Here is a 19868-nt window from a genome sequence, read left to right as displayed (position 1 = left end):
CTAAAGCTCTGACTTCACTATATGAGGCGAGGAATTAATGTCTGAGATCAAAGAAAGGAAAGACAAAACTACCACTAAACATTTCTTCTGTTCAACCCACTAAACAACCTTGAAACTGGTTTTCTAATAGAGCGAGCTCTACTTAGTTTGACTTTAGTACGGATTAAAGAGGAGGAAATTGCTCTTCAAAAGGATTTTCTAGCTCCAAGAGGGTCCTTCATGTCGTGCTGTGTCCATAATTGTCAGATTGTTGAAGCTCCTATAGAAGATCCTACTTATTCTGAATAGAGAGCGCTACATCAAAGTGTTTCAAGTTCATGTAAATATCACGGGGATAATATAAAATTTTAATTTTCTTTATTACAATGAACAAACGTGGACTGTAGAAATAATGTTGTTAGTTACTGTTGAACATGTTGATGTATGACTGTAGAAATAATGTTGTTAGTTACTGTTGAACATGTTGATGTAGGACTGTAGATATAATGTTGGTTAGTTACTGTTGAGCATGTTAATGTAGAACTGCAGAAATAATGTTGTTAGTTACTGTTGAACATGTTGATGTAGGACTGTAGAAATAATGTTGTTAGTTACTGTTGAACATGTTGATGTAGGACTGTAGAAATAATGTTGTTAGTTACTGTTGAACATGTTGATGTAGGACTGTAGATATAATGTTGGTTAGTTACTGTTGAACATGTTGATGTAGGACTGTAGAAATAATGTTGTTAGTTACTGTTGAACATGTTGATGTAGGACTCTAGATATAATGTTGGTTAGTTACTGTTGAACATGTTGATGTATGACTGTAAAGATAATGTTGGTTAGATACTGTTGAACAGGTTCATGTAGAACTGTAGAGATAATGTTGGTTAGTTACTATTGAGCATGTTGATGTAGGACTGTAGAGATAATGTTAGTTAGTTACTGTTGAACATGTTCATATAGAACTGTAGAGATAATGTTGGTTAGTTACTGTTGAACATGTTCATGTAGAACTGTAGAGATAATGTTGGTTAGTTACTGTTGAGCATGTTAATGTATGACTGTAGAAATAATGTTGGTTAGTTACTGTTGAACATGTTGATATATGACTGCACAGATAATGTTGGTCAGTTACTGTTGAACATGTTGATGTAGGAATGTAGATATAATGTTGGTTAGTTACTGTTGAACTTGTTCATGTAGAACTGTAGAGATAATGTTGGTTAGATACTGTTGAACATGTTGATGTAAAACTGTAGAGATAATGTTGGTTAGTTACTGTTGAACATGTTGATTTATGACTGTAGAGATAATGCTGGTTAGTTACTGTTGAACATGTTGATGTAGAACTGTAGAGATAATGTTGGTTAGTTACTGTTGAACATGTTGATGTAGGACTGTAGAGATAATGTTGGGCAGTTACTGTTGAACATGTTGATGTATGACTGTAGAGATAATGTTGGTTAGTTACTGTTGAACATGTTGATGTATGACTGTAGAAATAATGTTGGTCAGTTACTGTTGAACATGCTGATGTAGGACTGTAGAGATAATGTTGGTTAGATACTGTTGAACATGTTAATGTAGAACTGTAGAGATAATGTTGGTTAGTTACTGTTGAACATGTTGATGTAGGACTGTAGATATAATGTTGGTTAGTTACTGTTGAACATGTTGATGTAGAACTGTAGAGATAATGTTGGTTAGATACTGTTGAACATGTTAATGTAGAACTGTAGAGATAATGTTGGTTAGATACTGTTGAACTTGTTCATGTAGAACTGTAGAGATAATGTTAGTTACTGTTCAACATGTTCATGTAGAACTGTAGAGATAATGTTGGTTAGTTACTGTTGAAAATGTTAATGTAGAACTGTAGAGATAATGTTGGTTAGTTACTGTTGAACATGTTGATGTAAGACTGTAGAGATAATGTTGGTTAGTTACTGTTGAACATGTTGATGTAGGACTGTAGAAATAATGTTGGTTAGTTACTGTTGAACATGTTGATCTAGAACTGTAGAGATAATGTTCGTTAGTTACTGTTGAACATGTTGATGTAGAACTGTAAAGATAATGTTGGTTAGTTACTGTTGAACATGTTGATGTAAGACTGTAGAGATAATGTTGGTTAGTTACTGTTGAACATGTTGATGTAGGACTGTAGAAATAATGTTGGTTAGTTACTGTTGAACATGTTGATCTAGAACTGTAGAGATAATGTTCGTTAGTTACTGTTGAACATGTTGATGTAGAACTGTAGAGATAATGTTGGTTAGTTACTGTTGAGCATGTTAATGTAGAACTGTAGAGATAATGTTGGTTAGTTACTGTTGAACATGTTGATGTAGAACTGTAGAGATAATGTTGTTAGTTACTGTTGAACATGTTGATGTAGGACTGTAGAGATAATGTTGGTTAGTTACTGTTGAACATGTTGATGTAGAACTGTAGAGATAATGTTGGTTAGTTACTGTTGAACATGTTGATGTATGACTGTAGAGATAATGTTGGTTAGTTACTGTTGAACATGTTGATGTAGAACTGTAGAGATAATGTTAGTTAGTTACTGTTGAACATGTTGATGTAGGACTGTAGAGATAATGTTGCTTAGTTACTGTTGAACATGTTGATGTAGAACTGTAGAGATAATGTTGGTCAGTTACTGTTGAACATGTTAATGTATGACTGTAGAGATAATGTTGGTCAGTTACTGTTGAACATGTTGATGTAGGACTGTAGAGATAATGTTGGTTAGATACTGTTGAACTTGTTCATGTAGGACTGTAGAGATAATGTTGGTTAGTTACTGCTGAACATGTTCATGTAGAACTGTAGAGATAATGTTGGTTAGTTATTGTTGAACATGTTCATGTAGAACTGTAGAGATAATGTTGGTTAGTTACTGTTGAGCATGTTAATGTATGACTGTAGAAATAATGTTGGTTAGTTACTGTTGAACATGTTGATGTAGGACTGTAGAAATAATGTTGGTTAGTTACTGTTGAACATGTTGATCTAGAACTGTAGAGATAATGTTCGTTAGTTACTGTTGAACATGTTGATGTAGAACTGTAGAGATAATGTTGGTTAGTTACTGTTGAACACGGTGACGTAGGACTGCAGAGATAATGTTGGTCAGTTGCTGTTGAACATGTTGATGTAGAACTGTAGAGATAATGTTGGTTAGTTACTGTTGAGCATGTTAATGTAGAACTGTAGAGATAATGTTGTTAGTTACTGTTGAACATGTTGATGTAGGACTGTAGAGATAATGTTGGTTAGTTACTGTTGAGCATGTTAATGTAGAACTGTAGAGATAATGTTGGTTAGTTACTGTTGAACATGTTGATGTAGAACTGTAGAGATAATGTTGTTAGTTACTGTTGAACATGTTGATGTAGGACTGTAGAGATAATGTTGGTTAGTTACTGTTGAACATGTTGATGTAGAACTGTAGAGATAATGTTGGTTAGTTACTGTTGAACATGTTGATGTATGACTGTAGAGATAATGTTGGTTAGTTACTGTTGAACATGTTGATGTAGAACTGTAGAGATAATGTTAGTTAGTTACTGTTGAACATGTTGATGTAGGACTGTAGAGATAATGTTGCTTAGTTACTGTTGAACATGTTGATGTAGGAGTGTAGAGATAATGTTGGGCAGTTACTGTTGAACATGTTGATGTATGACTGTAGAGATAATGTTGGTTAGTTACTGTTGAACATGTTGATGTATGACTGTAGAAATAATGTTGATTAGTTACTGTTTAACATGTTGATATAGGACTGTAGAGATAATGTTGGTTAGTTACTGTTGAACATGTTGATGTAGAACTGTAGAGATAATGTTGGTTAGTTACTGTTGAACATGTTGATGTAGAACTGTAGAGATAATGTTGGTCAGTTACTGTTGAACATGTTAATGTATGACTGTAGAGATAATGTTGGTCAGTTACTGTTGAACATGTTGATGTAGGACTGTAGAGATAATGTTGGTTAGATACTGTTGAACATGTTAATGTAGAACTGTAGAGATAATGTTGGTTAGTTACTGTTGAACATGTTGATGTAGGACTGTAGAGATAATGTTGGTTAGTTACTGTTGAACATGTTGATGTAGAACTGTAGAGATAATGTTGGTTAGATACTGTTGAACATGTTAATGTAGAACTGTAGAGATAATGTTGGTTAGATACTGTTGAACTTGTTCATGTAGAACTGTAGAGATAATGTTAGTTAGTTACTGTTGAACATGTTCATATAGAACTGTAGAGATAATGTTGGTTAGTTACTGTTGAACATGTTCATGTAGAACTGTAGAGATAATGTTGGTTAGTTACTGTTGAGCATGTTAATGTATGACTGTAGAAATAATGTTGGTTAGTTATTGTTGAACATGTTGATGTAGAACTGTAGAGATAATGTTGGTTAGTTACTGTTGAACATGTTGATGTATGACTGTAGAGATAATGTTGGTTGGTTAGTTACTGTTGAACATGTTGATGTAGAACTGTAAAGATAATGTTGGTTAGTTACTGTTGAACATGTTGATGTAAGACTGTAGAGATAATGTTCGTTAGTTACTGTTGAACATGTTGATGTAGGACTGTAGAGATAATGTTCGTTAGTTACTGTTGAACATGTTGATGTAGAACTGTAGAGATAATGTTGGTTAGTTACTGTTGAACATGTTAATGTAGAACTGTAGAGATAATGTTGGTTAGTTACTGTTGAGCATGTTAATGTAGAAATGTAGAGATAATGTTGTTAGTTACTGTTGAACATGTTGATGTAGGACTGTAGAGATAATGTTGGTCAGTTACTGTTGAACATGTTGATGTAGAACTGTAGAGATAATGTTGGTTAGTTACTGTTGAGCATGTTAATGTAGAACTGTAGAGATAATGTTGTTAGTTACTGTTGAACATGTTGATCTAGAACTGTAGAGATAATGTTGGTTAGTTACTGTTGAGCATGTTAATGTAGAACTGCAGAAATAATGTTGTTAGTTACTGTTGAACATGTTGATGTAGGACTGTAGAGATAATGTTGGTCAGTTACTGTTGAACATGTTGATGTAGAACTGTAGAGATAATGTTGGTTAGTTACTGTTGAACATGTTGATGTATGACTGTAGAGATAATGTTGGTTAGTTACTGTTGAACATGTTGATGTAGGACTGTAGAGATAATGTTGGTTAGTTACTGTTGAACATGTTAATTGAAGACTAATCACTAGTATATAGTCACTGTGTTACAAAGTTACTTATCTGAAGTCTGATGTTCACCTGCTATATGTTTCTATAAATGTTTAAAAGTCAACTACAAACATTACCATCAATAACCTTAAAAATATTCTGATGTCTGCCTTTGAACATAATGACTGTGTATTTGTAACATCGCTACTATATATATGGAAAATTACTATGGTATAATATTATGAGGTTGAATATTATATATAATATTTTTGTTGATAAAGTGAACCAGCTTACGTTTAACAGATGTACCCGACTACGTCACTATACGTCAGCTGGATCTCTTCCAATTATATTGCACAATTTGTTTGATTACAGAAACTATGGTTTTCCAGTAGATTTGTGATTCCAGTTAGAGGTAAAATTAGTTCATTGTATAATCAAGAATTTCGGACAATTTGGACAATTTTGGATGACACATTCATTAATGGAAAAAAACAAACGTTTCATATTCGAGGATAATATAGAATAACGAATATTATGTATATTGAAAGATGCAGTTCTTACACATAATAACAAATCTACAATACATGATATACCATTCTAAATACTTTCTTCCAGTGATTAAAATATGTAATTTAAAACAAAAGTAACATACTTTTAAAAATAATATATTCGATAAACAATCATAGTTACGTTTCAAAATTTATGTCTGAATATTCATTAACATAAAACATGTTAAAGAGATTAATATTTCACACAATAAACTGCTCAACCAGCATATATTATTGTATAGTTATGTCTGGTGTCACCTAAATTCCAGAGCACACAACCAGATTTAAAGTTTATACATAAAGCAATAGCTTCGTTAGCTGCTCCATATCCTTGACCACAAGGTCACAACATATAGTTACTGTGACTATTCATAATAAACCAAACTTACAGCTGCTCCACGTTTTGGACCACAAGGTCACAACATATAGTTACTGTGACTGTTAATTATGAACCAAACTTACAGTTGCTCCACGTCTTGGACCACAAGGTCACAACATATAGTTACTGTGACTATTCATAATAAACCAAACTTACAGCTGCTCCACGTTTTGGACCACAAGGTCACAACATATAGTTACTGTGACTGTTCATTATGAACCAAACTTACAGTTGCTCCACGTCTTGGACCACAAGGTCACAACATATAGTTACTGTGACTGTTGATCATGACAGCTGCTACATATTTTATACACATTGTAACTAACTATATTGTTACACCAAGGTCACAACATATAGTTACTGTGACTGTTGATCATGACAGCTGCTACATATTTTATACACATTGTAACGAACTATATTGTTACACCATTCACAACCTTCACCATATTTAGACCATTCTCAGTGATGGTAGAAAGTCAAGTGGTCATTCTTCCCCAAGATAACACTGAGACATTCAGGGAAGTTTCCACTTTGTATTGACATCAAGACACCTGGTGTGTCGTGCAGCCAGAACTCCCTACAGGACACAGGTATGTTATTAACAGATCAGAGATTTCTGTAACTCACACTGTGTTAATCCAAACATATTTTCAACCAACGTGCTCTCCTACACTCTTACCTCAAACACCAAGTTTCAAGGTAATACAGAAAGAAATACTTAAGATGTGACGTCACAAATTTCTTCCTTTTTTGTCGTCATACCAAAATAATAATTTTTGTTAAAAAATATATTTCTGTAGATTATTTTCAAATATAGTACACTAATAGGTATTTTGAACCTACAGTTAATAGTCTCATTTGGTGTAAATATAAGCCACATGTACAAATATATTCATTAAAACCGTTCAAAATTAACAACAGATTTTACGCACGCCTACATAAAACGTTGCGTGAGCTATCGGTCTAACATCTTTACTACAGCTTCACCTAACAGTAAAAGTGGATTGTTTTTAGTTTTTACCATTCACATTAAAGACGGCTAATGTAAAACAGCTGCAAAATTATAAATTGAAAGCAAATGCAGTTTCGTGAGTATACGTTAGGCCAAACAAATTAAATTATCAGTTTCTAGCTCGGGTTTTCAAAATAATCACACGGAAGGAAGGTTATTATTTTTTATTCATTGTCATCTTTTCAGCATAAATTTACTAAATTTTATGAAATTATCCTAATTAAAGAGCGTTTAGCGTCACCTAATATTAATTTAAGCAGTGAACATCAATTATGATGCTTCATACGGCTTTACCGATTGTTTATGGGTGATGACAATAAACTGTTAATCTAAATTCCATGGCGTTACTATAAAGGAAGCTATTAACACTGATTTAGAGAGTAAAATTTACTACCGTATATCTTAATGAGTCTGGTTGATTCTGTAAAGTATAGTTATGTTCCGAATAATAGGGTTTCTATCCTAAAGCTAATGATGGTTACTGTCGAGTGTCTCTTTCTTTCTTGCTGTGGTTTGTTGGTGTGTATTTGATAAAAAAAGTGGCTAAAAAGAATTCAGAGTGGGACTTAAAGTAATTAATTCAAAGGTGGTGGCCAGACTGACGGCTACACTTATAGCATCTATAAAAATTTACAGCAAATATTCATTCACTAGTTAGCTAAGCCGTTTATTTTGTTTTACCCACCATGATGCTCAAAGTTAAATAAAAATGTAGCCTAGTGAGCTATTTTTGCTGGTTTTGTTTTTGTTTGGTTTGGTTTGAATTTCGCGCAAAGCTGTTCGAGGAACATCTGTGTCAGCAGCCCTAATTTAGCAATGATAGACAAGGGAAGGCAATGAGCTAATACCACCCACCTTCAACTCTTGACTACTCTGTTAGTAATGAATAATGGAATTGACCACCATTTATAACGCCCTCATGCCTAAAGGGACGAACGTGTATGGTGATGGAGATTCAAACCCGCGACCTTCAGGTTGCTAGTCGAGCGCTTTAACCAATATTTTTTTTGTTTGGACGCAACTGAATACATCATAATTATTTTGCTTTTTTTAGTATTGCAATAAATGTAAATCATACTACAATGGAACTCTTGCTTATATGATACCGGAAAAATTTTTTATTACGAGACATTCAATCCCCAGCTTCGAGAAATGTTTATTCTGTGTGCATGTAGATTTGCAATAGGGGTCACGATTTTCCCGTTTTGCTTCCGTTTCCCGTTACTGAAAATTTTATTTTCCTCCAATCTCAAGCTTCAAATATGACGTCATGAACATGTCACACGCGGGTCTAATGCACTGGCGCCACCTATGTAAATAAATATAATAGTACTGTCTGTTGTATGTCCATGCAAATACTTCGCGGGGTGTAAATGGATCTTTACCAACATCGGTATAGAGGTCCATTATGTCCATTGAGAAAAACAAACAAATTTTCAATTTTGCATTTTGAGGATTTGATTTTTACCACTACTTCACCCCTGTTGATGGATCTTCACCAAATGTGTCATGAAGGTTTCTCGGGTCTATGAGAAGACACCTGCAAACTTACGGTTTCACATTTTGTATGTTGTTGTTTCTATTTTGATTTCTTTAATTATATTTTAAGAAACCAACTTTTCATGTCCTTAAATCAACCTTTCATTTATCATGTTGTTGTTGTTTTGAATTAAGCACAAAGCTACACAAGGGGCTAACTGTGCTCTGCCCACCACGGGTATTGAAACCCGGTTTTTAGCGTTGTAAGTCTGCAGACATACCGATGAGCCACTGCGGGGGGGGGGCTTTTATTTATCATGAAGTTACATAATTTTCATCCAGGGTACGAGTATACCAGCCAGACCCGTATAATTTATTATTAAGTTTGAAGTGAAATAAAAAGCACACCGATATATTTCAGTTAATAATTTTAAGTCATCTTAATCATTATAAAAATAAAACTCATTTTCTTAAAACCCATTAAAGCAAAACTTCATTAATATGTTGTATTTGCCATACAGGAAACATGCACCAGCCGGCACTGAGGTTCGTAGTGGAACCGCCTTACCGGGTGGACTTCTACAACTCAAACGGTACTGTCGTTCCTTGTTCTGCTGCGGGAGAACCCTTACCCATCATCACTTCCTGGGAAACACATGATGGAACGCACGTGACTAACATCCCGGGGACTAAGGGTACTAAGGCCTGATGGCTCACTTATCTTTACGTCCTTTTCAGCGGAAGAATATCGCCAAGACGTCCACGCCAGTGTTTACAGATGCGTCGTGTCTAACGCTGTGGGGAAAATGACAAGTCGAGACGTTCACGTTAGAGCAGGTGAGATTTGTGGCTTTTGTTCGCCGCCACTCGAATCATTTATTTTCTTTGAACTGGGATTTTATTTAATGAGAGAACCAGCTACTAGGTGGCGATCAAAGAAAGTGATTAATTTGAATATTTATATATACATATACATATGTGTGTCTGTGTGTGACCTAATAACTCCTTGTTTCTCTTTAGAGTTTAACGTTACGACTACTGTTCGTGAACATTCTTTCTTTAGTCCGAGTATTTTTATTATTTAATTATTTTTCCTGTTTTGTTATTTGAGAAATCTACATAATAAACAAATTTCTATATCGGGTGAATCAACATTTAAATTCCATCGAGTCCATGGACTCTCACGCCACAAAATTTCGCCAATGACGATACTGCAGGGTAGAGACTTGTCACTCACAATGTTTACAATGATTCATTTACGAACATGTGCGGATAGCACGAGTTAAGCTCTAACAATTCATCAAGTCGCCGATAGCCAGTAAGTTGGCGTCATAAAACCTACTTGTCCAAGCGGAAGCTGTACATTAAGTGACTGATAGACAGCCAGCTTAATTACTAAGTGCCGCTAAGTGGAACAGTGGTTCACTGAAAACACGACTTTTATCTGAAAAACGTGACATGTTTGATCTATAATCAAAAGGTACTAAATGTTTAACCACACGTTGCTAATTAACTGTTTTGAAAATCTCTTCCTACGTCTAACAACGATTCGTCAGTATTATATAGGCCTGGCAGGGCGAGGTGATTAAGACATTCAACTCGTAATCCGAGGTTCGCGGGTTCGAATCCCCATCACAACCAAACATGCTTGCCCTTTCAATCGTGAGGGCGTTATAATGTAACAGTCAATCCCACTATTCCTTGGTAAAAGAGTAACCCAAGAAATAGCGGTGGGTTGTGATGACTAGCTGCCTTCCTCTAGTCTTACACTGCTAAATTAGGGACGGCTAGCGCAGATAGCCTTGAGTTGCTTGGCGCGAAATTCAAAACAAACTAAATCAATCTTAGCCCCCTAACAAAGATTAAATTTGTTTGTTGTTTTTCGCACAAAGCTACTCGAGGGATATCTGCGCTAGCCGTCCCTAATTTAGCAGTGTAAGATTAGAGGAAGGCAGCTAGTCATCACCACCCACCGCCAACTCACGGGCTACTTTTACCAACGAATAGTGGGATTGACCGTAACATTATAACGCCTTCACGGCTGAAAGGGCGAGCATGTTTGGCGCGACGGGGATGCGAACCCGCGACCCTCAGATTACGAGTCGCACGGTATAACACGCTTGGCCATGCCGGGCCGAAGATTAAGTAACTTGTACACACATGTGAATGATCTATAATAGAATATACACACATGTGAATGATCTATAATAGAATTCGCATCTCCTGCCTGGATAAACATACAGAAACTACAAGTAATACAAAATTCAATCCTAACTTCAACCTATAAAGTACCCCGCAGTATTTCATCCACATGTATACAGACATAGAGACAGTATCTGATAGACTCTTGTATAATACACTAAATTATCTTAATAAAAATGATTTATTGTGTGATCGTCACAGATACTACGTACAACATAGTCCTAAGTACCTCTATATTATAAATATATATTTAAGAAACATAAATCAAGCTGGCCACCATGCGGTAAACGTTTAAAACTAGTTTTATTTCGTTTTGATTTCTTTGTGTTTTATTTTTTATTTTCTTTTATTTTTCTTATTTTTTTCCGATAAATAATAATGTGGAAAAAGAAATATATATATATATATGTACACTGCTGGCCAATGAACATAAAGAAAAAATATGCATTTTGCGTTGTATTTATAAATGTTTAAAAGTTGCATTTCAGAATTAAGATATATTACTTTAATGCGACAACTTACTTTTAACTTTTCGACTGAGTAAAGAAAAGTTGGCTTGTCCGGAAATCCATATATATACCCGGATGTCGTTCCTTGGCACGTCATTCTGTTATTTACATTAATGACTCTGATTGTGCCTGATCTCTACCACATCCCATATTTTACAATGATAAAATAGGTACTTGTGAAGAGGACGGAAGAACCAATAACGATTCTATGTCATTATTGTCGAAATATGGCACTCTCTGAATGTCGTATATAAAATCCGAACCTCGTAATTCAAACACTCATTTCACATGACGGTGAATATTTCATGGTAACTAATTTAAAAGTACAATTCACAGAAGGAGGGAAGTTTCTAATATGTCGATACAAATACAACTGGAACAGATATGCATAATTATCTTGTTCTTCTTTGGGTAAAGTTGTCACTTTGTAAAAGTAATTCCACAGAAAATATAAGCACAAAAGGGCACAAGAAACTGTTTCTTATTTGAAACATTGGTAAATTTGTGTTATTTCTGAATAATTTATATCTAATAAGTTTATCACTTCAGCTGTAAGATAAAACCATTCTTAAAACATTCTCTCAAAGTATCTATTGGGATTAAATTAATCTTAATAAGTGTATCTACACCAGAGATTTTGTTAAGTTCATATGTAAGTAGGTACTAGTTTTTCTACACTAATGATTTAGTTAAGTTATTATGTAAGTAGGTACTAGTTTTTCTACACTAATGATTTTGTTAAGTTATTATGTAAGTAGGTACTAGTGTTTCTACACTAATGAGTTTGTTAAGTTAATATGTAAGTAGGTACTAGTGTTTCTACACTAATGATTTTGTTAAGTTCATATGTAAGTAGGTACTAGTGTTTCTATACTAATGATTTTGTTAAGTTAATATGTAAGTAGGTACTAGTGTTTCTACACTAATGATTTTGTTATTATGTAAGTAGGTACTAGCGTTTCTACACTAATGATTTTGTTAAGTTAATATGTAAGTAGGTACCAATGTTTCTATACTAATGATTTTGTTAAGTTAATATGTATGTCGGTACTAGTGTTTCTTCACTAATGATTTTGTTAAGTTAATATGTAAGTAGGTACCAATGTTTCTATACTAATGATTTTGTTAAGTTAATATGTAAGTCGGTACTAGTGTTTCTACACTAATGATTTTGTTAAGTTAATATGTAAGTAGGTACTAGCGTTTCTACACTAATGATTTTGTTAAGTTAATATGTAAGTAGGTACTAGTGTTTCTACACTAATGATTTTGTTAAGTTAATATGTAAGTAGGTACTAGTGTTTCTACACTAATGATTTTGTTAAGTTAATATGTAAGTCGGTACTAGTGTTTCTACACTAATGATTTTGTTAAGTTAATATGTAAGTAGGTACTAGCGTTTCTACACTAATGAATTTGTTAAGTTAATATGTAAGTAGGTACTAGTATTTCTATACTAATGATTTTGTTAAGTTAATATGTAAGTAGGTACTAGTGTTTCTACACTAATGATTTTGTTAAGTTTATATGTGAGTAGGTACTAGTGCCTCTACACTAATGATTTTGTTAAGATAATATGTGAGTAGGTACTAGTGTTTCTATACTAATGATTTTGTTAAGTTAATATGTAAGTAGGTACTAGTGTTTCTACACTAATGATTTTGTTAATATGTAAGTCGGTACTAGTGTTTCTACACTAATGATTTTGTTAAGTTAATATGTAAGTAGGTACTAGTGTTTCTATACTAATGATTTTGTTAAGTTAATATGTAAGTAGGTACTAGTGATTCTACACTAATGATTTTGTTAAGTTAATATGTAAGTAGGTACTAGTGTTTCTATACTAATGATTTTGTTAAGTTAATATGTAAGTAGGTACTAGTGATTCTACACTAATGATTTTGTTAAGTTAATATGTAAGTAGGTACTAGTGTTTCTATACTAATGATTTTGTTAAGTTAATATGTAAGTAGGTACTAGTGATTCTACACTAATGATTTTGTTATTATGTAAGTCGGTACTAGTGTTTCTACACTAATGATTTTGTTAAATTAATATGTAAGTAGGTACTAGCGTTTCTACACTAATGAATTTGTTAAGTTAATATGTAAGTAGGTACTAGTGTTTCTATACTAATAATTTTGTTAAGTTAATATGTAAGTAGGTACTAGTGATTCTACACTAATGATTTTGTTAAGTTAATATGTAAGTAGGTACTAGTGTTTCTACACTAATGATTTTGTTAAGTTAATATGTAAGTAGGTACTAGTGTTTCTATACTAATGATTTTGTTAAGTTAATATGTAAGTAGGTACTAGTGATTCTACACTAATGATTTTGTTAAGTTAATATGTAAGTAGGTACTAGCGTTTCTTCACTAATGAATTTGTTAAGTTAATATGTAAGTAGGTACTAGTGTTTCTACACTAATGATTTTGTTAAGTTAATATGTAAGTAGGTACTAGTGTTTCTAGACTAATGATTTTGTTAAGTTAATATGTAAGTGGGTACTAGTATTTCTATACTAATGATTTTGTTAAGTTAATATGTCAGTAGGTACTAGTGTTTCTATACTAATGATTTTGTTAAGTTAATATGTAAGTAGGTACTAGTGTTTCTTCACTAATGATTTTGTTAAGTTAATATGTAAGTAGGTACTAGTGTTTCTATACTAATGATTTTGTCAAGTTAATATGTAAGTAGGTACTAGTGTTTCTATACTAATGATTTTGTTAAGTTAATATGTAAGTAGGTATTAGTGTTTCTATACTAATGATTTTGTTAAGTTAATATGTAAGTAAGTACTAGTGTTTCTATACTAATGATTTTGTTAAGTTAATATGTAAGTAGGTATTAGTGATTTTGATTTTTTCGATCCTAAATATATGTTAACACAAATAGTCACGATATATTTTCTAGGTTAGTAAAAAGATTTTAAGGAAGCGATGGGTTGTTAGCACGACTCGTATCTTATATTCGTAATAATATGTTGATAGTTTCTTTATGTGCGGTAAAACCACGATTTAAATGTAGTACTAAGATAATTCACTTATAGTATAGAGTACTTGACATCGAATAGTGCACTTTCCACACTGAGCGGCTCTCTCTCAGGTCCATAGTGAGTGCATAGTTGGATCCACACTGAGCGGCTCTCTCAGTCCACAGTGAGTGCATAGTTGGATCCACACTGAGCGGCTCTCTCTCAGTCCACAGTGAGTGCATAGTTGGATCCACACTGAGCGGCTCTCTCAGTCCACAGTGAGTGCATAGTTGGAAGTTATGTTTCTCTTTCAGCAAAAACTATTTTCTGTGTCCAGCGCAGGAATCCAACCCTGAATTTTAGCTACTGGGGATAATAGTTGGGGTTAACCTGTCTGTTTATTTAATTACGTTTATGGACTCTCTGCGTTTTATTCGCCGTGGGGATCGAGCGCCGAATTTAAGCATTATGAGTGGCCCACCGGGGAACTGTTACGGAAAAGTACTGTAGTTTTATGTTTCTAATTTATTTTGTGAGAACTCCGAATCATTGACTGATTCTTTTGTTTTTAAGAGTTTATCTACCTAGAAAGTCTTAGCAACATAGACGCTGGCCATCAGTTTTACGTTTCACTCATTATAAATTTTATCGTACACTACAAAAAGTCACATATTTATGGAGCACGTGACAGATACGATTATAAAAGAATTCTGCTATATTTGTAACATTTTCAGCTATAATAAAAAATAAACATATACGTCAAAGTCGAATAAATTCCAGGAAAGTATAATATGAGAAGCAGCTCCTGAGATCACACGAGAGCTAAAAAGAGGAAGCGGTTTCTGATGATGTTAAAGCGGAATCAATAAAAACATAATAGGAAATTCTGTGTTCGATAAGGTATACTGGTGAGGTATCGCGTCCAGGGCTATTACCATATTACCATAGCTGTCTATTGCCTCCCTCGTCACCCACCCCAACCCCCGAAAAGTCGCTCGCGTAAAATGCTTAAAATATCATGTGATAAAATATTTCGCCAACAGCTGTTTCAAATCAGTGTCATGCAGTGTGCACTATTTATCGTTAAGCGCAAAGCTACACAATGGGTTATCTGTGCTGTGCCTACGCGGTGTATTGAAATCCGGTTTTAAGCATTATGAAAGAACAAACTTATCGCTTACGCATGTTACGATAATTAGCTCGAATTATTTTTCATCAAATTTGAGTTCGATATTTCACGAATGAAATTAATCGCCAATAACTACAACAGCGATCTCTGTGGGCAATTACTTTTAAATACTTCCGTTCGATTACGAAGTCGGTCTCTATGGGATGCCGAGCAGTCTTACATATCGTCTGATGGTGCTTAAGAAAATTGGATTGTAAACGAACGAAGAAAAAAGAATGTTCATTAGTATATTGTGCCTTTCTTTAATAAGGGTCTGGAACAATAAGATAGGGGGTGTATAAGTGTCTCATTCTGGGTGTGTCTTTATTGTTACATCACGTCTTCCTATCATTGTATGTTTCATTTCAGTTTATTATGATAAATTACACAAAACGGACCTATTTGTACTCCATATGCGAAGATCACGCTGGTCGGTTACGAGTACCATACATGAACTTCATTGTCAGAATCACGTCAGTCTTGCTCTAACGCTGTCTTGTTTACAGTTCGTTCTAAAACTACTTTTTAATTTAGTTCTGTTTTAAAATATCGACATGTAAAAGTTTGAATGTAGGAAAAATGAAAATGTGTAATTAACAAGATATGAGAATATATAGCTCTAAAGTAAAGGAGTAAGTTACAAGATATGAGAATATATAGCTCTAAAGTAAAGGAGTAAGTTACAAGATATGAGGAAATACAGCTCTAAAGTAAAGGTGTAAGTTACAAGATATGAGGAAATACAGCTCTAAAGTAAAGTTGTAAGTTACAAGATATGAGACAGTACAACTCTTAAAGTAAAGGTGTAAGTTACAAGATATGAGAAAGTACAGCTCTAAAGTAAAGGTGTAACTAACAGGATATGAGAAAATACAGCTCTAAAGTAAAGGTGTAAGTTACAAGATATGAGAAAGTACAACTCTAAAGTAAAGGTGTAAGTTACAAGATATGAGAAAGTACAGCTCTAAAGTAAAGGTGTAAGTTACAAGATATGAGAAAATACAGCTCTAAAGTAAAGGTGTAAGTTACAAGATATGAGAAAGTACACCTCTAAAGTAAAGGTGTAAGTTACAAGATATGAGAAAGTACAGCTCTAAAGTAAAGGTGTAAGTTACAAGATATGAGAAAATACAGCTCTAAAGTAAAGGTGTAAGTTACAAGATATGAGAAAGTACAGCTCTAAAGTGAAGGCGTAAGTTACAAGATATGAGAAAGTACAACTCTAAAGTAAAGGAGTAAGTTACAAGATATGAGAAAGTACAGCTCTAAAGTAAAGGTGTAAGTTACAAGATATGAGAAAGTACAGCTCTAAAGTAAAGGTGTAAGTTACAAGATATGAGAAAGTACAGCTCTAAAGTGAAGGTGTAAGTTACAAGATATGAGAAAGTACAGCTCTAAAGTAAAGGTGTAAGTTACAAGATATGAGAAAGTACAGCTCTAAAGTAAAGGTGTAAGTTACAAGATATGAGAAAATACAGCTCTAAAGTAAAGGTGTAAGTTACAAGATATGAGAAAGTACAGCTCTAAAGTAAAGGTGTAAGTTACAAGATATGAGAAAGTACAGCTCTAAAGTGAAGGCGTAAGTTACAAGATATGAGAAAGTACAGCTCTAAAGTGAAGGTGTAAGTTACAAGATATGAGAAAGTACAGCTCTAAAGTAAAGGTGTAAGTTACAAGATATGAGAAAATACAGCTCTAAAGTAAAGGTGTAAGTTACAAGATATGAGAAAGTACAACTCTAAACTAAAGGTGTAAGTTACAAGATATGAGAATGTACAACTCTAACCCTACAGTTTGGGGTCCTGAATGTATTATAAGAGTCACGGTGAATCCCAACTATCCGGTCAGAGAATAGTAGTTAATGAATTGGCAGTGTATGCCATTGATTCATTGTCCTACCTCTCGTCTGTCATCTTAAAATTGAGGATGGCAATTCACATACGAACAAATAAGCGACCCCGTAGAAGATAAGATGGAATGTCAGTTTTACAAATAATCTCAAAGCCCCTGGTGTTAAATAAAGACGTTGAAACTTCTGTCAATGTTTCTTTTACATTGGCATAAATTAACAACAAATATTAAGAAAACAAAAATCTTTAGAGCAAAACGTTAACGTGAACGAAGATAGAACAGTTCAAACGTTAAATAAATCGAATGTAACGTAATTTATTTCATGTGCAAAATGATGTTTTACAGTACTCCCTGTGTTGTGAAAGGCCTATGTGATATTTCACAATTGAGTCTATATTATTCCTATTATTTTTGTTTTCTTATCACATCATCGAATTGAATATTAAAAAGAATGGTTGTATATCAATCCAGCACGAGCTCAGTAACAGGCCCAATAAACATGACATAAACTGTCTAACCATAATAGTTAAAGCTCCATATCTGGAAAACGCCACGAAATAACCTCTACTGTTTAATCAGGATGGCTAGAGTTCCATGTTTAAAAATTCAGGTCGAAATAACATCTGCTGTTTAATTAGGATGGCTAAAGTTCTATGTCTAAAAATTCACGTCGAAATAACCTCTACTGTTTAATCAGGATGGCTAGAGTTCCATGTCTAAAAATTCACATCAAAATAACTTCGACTGTTTAATCAGGATGGTTAGAGTTTCATGTCTAAAAATTCACTTCGAAATAACCTCTACTGTTTAATCAGGATGGCTAGAGTTCCATGTCTAAAAATTCACATCAAAATAACTTCGACTGTTTAATCAGGATGGTTAGAGTTCCATGTCTAAAATTCACATCGAAATAACCTCTACTGTTTAATCAGGATGGCTAGAGTTCCATGTATAAAATTTACATCAAAATAACTTCGACTGTTTAATCAGGATGGCTAGAGTTCCATGTCTAAAAATTCACATCAAAATAACTTCGACTGTTTAATCAGGATAGTCAGAGTTCCATGTCTAAAAATTCACATCAAAATAACTTCGACTGTTTAATCAGGATGGCTAGAGTTCCATGTCTAAAAATTCACATCAAAATAACTTCGACTGTTTAATCAGGATAGTCAGAGTTCCATGTCTAAAAATTCACATCAAAATAACTTCGACTGTTTAATCAGGATGGCTAGAGTTCCATGTCTAAAAATTCACATCAAAATAACTTCGACTGTTTAATCAGGATGGTTAGAGTTTCATGTCTAAAAATTCACGTCGAAATAACCTCTACTGTTTAACCAGGATGGCTAGAGTTCCATGTCTATTAATTCACATCAAAATAACTTCGACTGTTTAATCAGGATGGCTAGGGTTCCATGTCTAAAAATTCACATCAAAATAACTTCGACTGTTTAATCAGGATGGCTAGAGTTCCATGTCTAAAATTCACATCAAAATAACTTCGACTGTTTAATCAGGATGGCTAGAGTTTCATGTCTAAAAATTCACGTCGAAATAACCTCTACTGTTTAATCAGGATGGCTAGAGTTCCATGTCTATAAATTCACATCAAAATAACTTCGACTGTTTAATCAGGATGGTTAGAGTTTCATGTCTAAAATTTCACGTCGAAATAACCTCTACTGTTTAATCAGGATGGCTAGAGTTCTATGTCTAAAAATTCAAGTCGAAATAACCTCTACTGTTTAATCAGGATGGCTAGAGTTCCATGTCTAAAAATTCACATCAAAATAACTTCGACTGTTTAATCAGGATGGCTAGGGTTCCATGTCTAAAAATTCACATCAAGATAACTTCGACTGTTTAATCAGGATGGCTAGAGTTCCATGTCTAAAAATTCACATCAAAATAACTTCGACTGTTTAATCAGGATGGTTAGAGTTTCATGTCTAAAAATTCACGTCGAAATAACCTCTACTGTTTAATCAGGATGGCTAGAGTTCCATGTCTATAAATTCACATCAAAATAACTTCGACTGTTTAATCAGGATGGTTAGAGTTCCATGTCTATAAATTCACATCAAAATAACTTCGACTGTTTAATCAGGATGGTTAGAGTTCCATGTCTAAAAATTCACATCAAAATAACTTCGACTGTTTAGTCAGGATAGTCAGAGTTCCATGTCTAAAAATTCACATCAAAATAACTTCGACTGTTTAATCAGGATAGTCAGAGTTCCATGTCTAAAAATTCACATCAAAATAACTTCGACTGTTTAATCAGGATGGTTAGAGTTTCATGTCTAAAAATTCACGTCGAAATAACCTCTACTGTTTAATCAGGATGGTTGGAGTTCCATGTCTAAAAATTCACATCAAAATAACTTCGACTGTTTAATCAGGATGGATAGAGTTCCATGTCTAAAAATTCACATCAAAATAACTTCGACTGTTTAATTAGGATGGTTAGAGTTTCATGTCTAAAAATTCACGTCGAAATAACATCTACTGTTTAATCAGGATGGCTAGAGTTCCATGTCTAAAAATT

At 33.7% G+C, this 19868-nt stretch overlaps 1 pseudogene across 1 annotated transcript in view; it reads left to right on the top strand.

Moving 5' to 3' along the window:
• Positions 1-165: 165 nt before the first annotated feature.
• Positions 166-19868, top strand: part of LOC143246714 (cell adhesion molecule Dscam1-like) — a 116627-nt pseudogene continuing 96924 nt past the window's right edge. Inside the window, exons 1-2 of the transcript XR_013026105.1 lie at positions 166-319; positions 9129-9444. The product of XR_013026105.1 is annotated as a cell adhesion molecule Dscam1-like (transcript). The remainder of the gene's footprint in view (positions 320-9128; positions 9445-19868) is intronic.

Source organism: Tachypleus tridentatus, chromosome 3 (genome assembly GCF_004210375.1).
Source record: "Tachypleus tridentatus isolate NWPU-2018 chromosome 3, ASM421037v1, whole genome shotgun sequence".
NCBI lineage: Eukaryota > Metazoa > Arthropoda > Merostomata > Xiphosura > Limulidae > Tachypleus > Tachypleus tridentatus.
The sequence above is the reverse complement of the archived record's forward strand: the minus strand, read 5'-3'. Positions and strand labels throughout refer to the sequence as shown.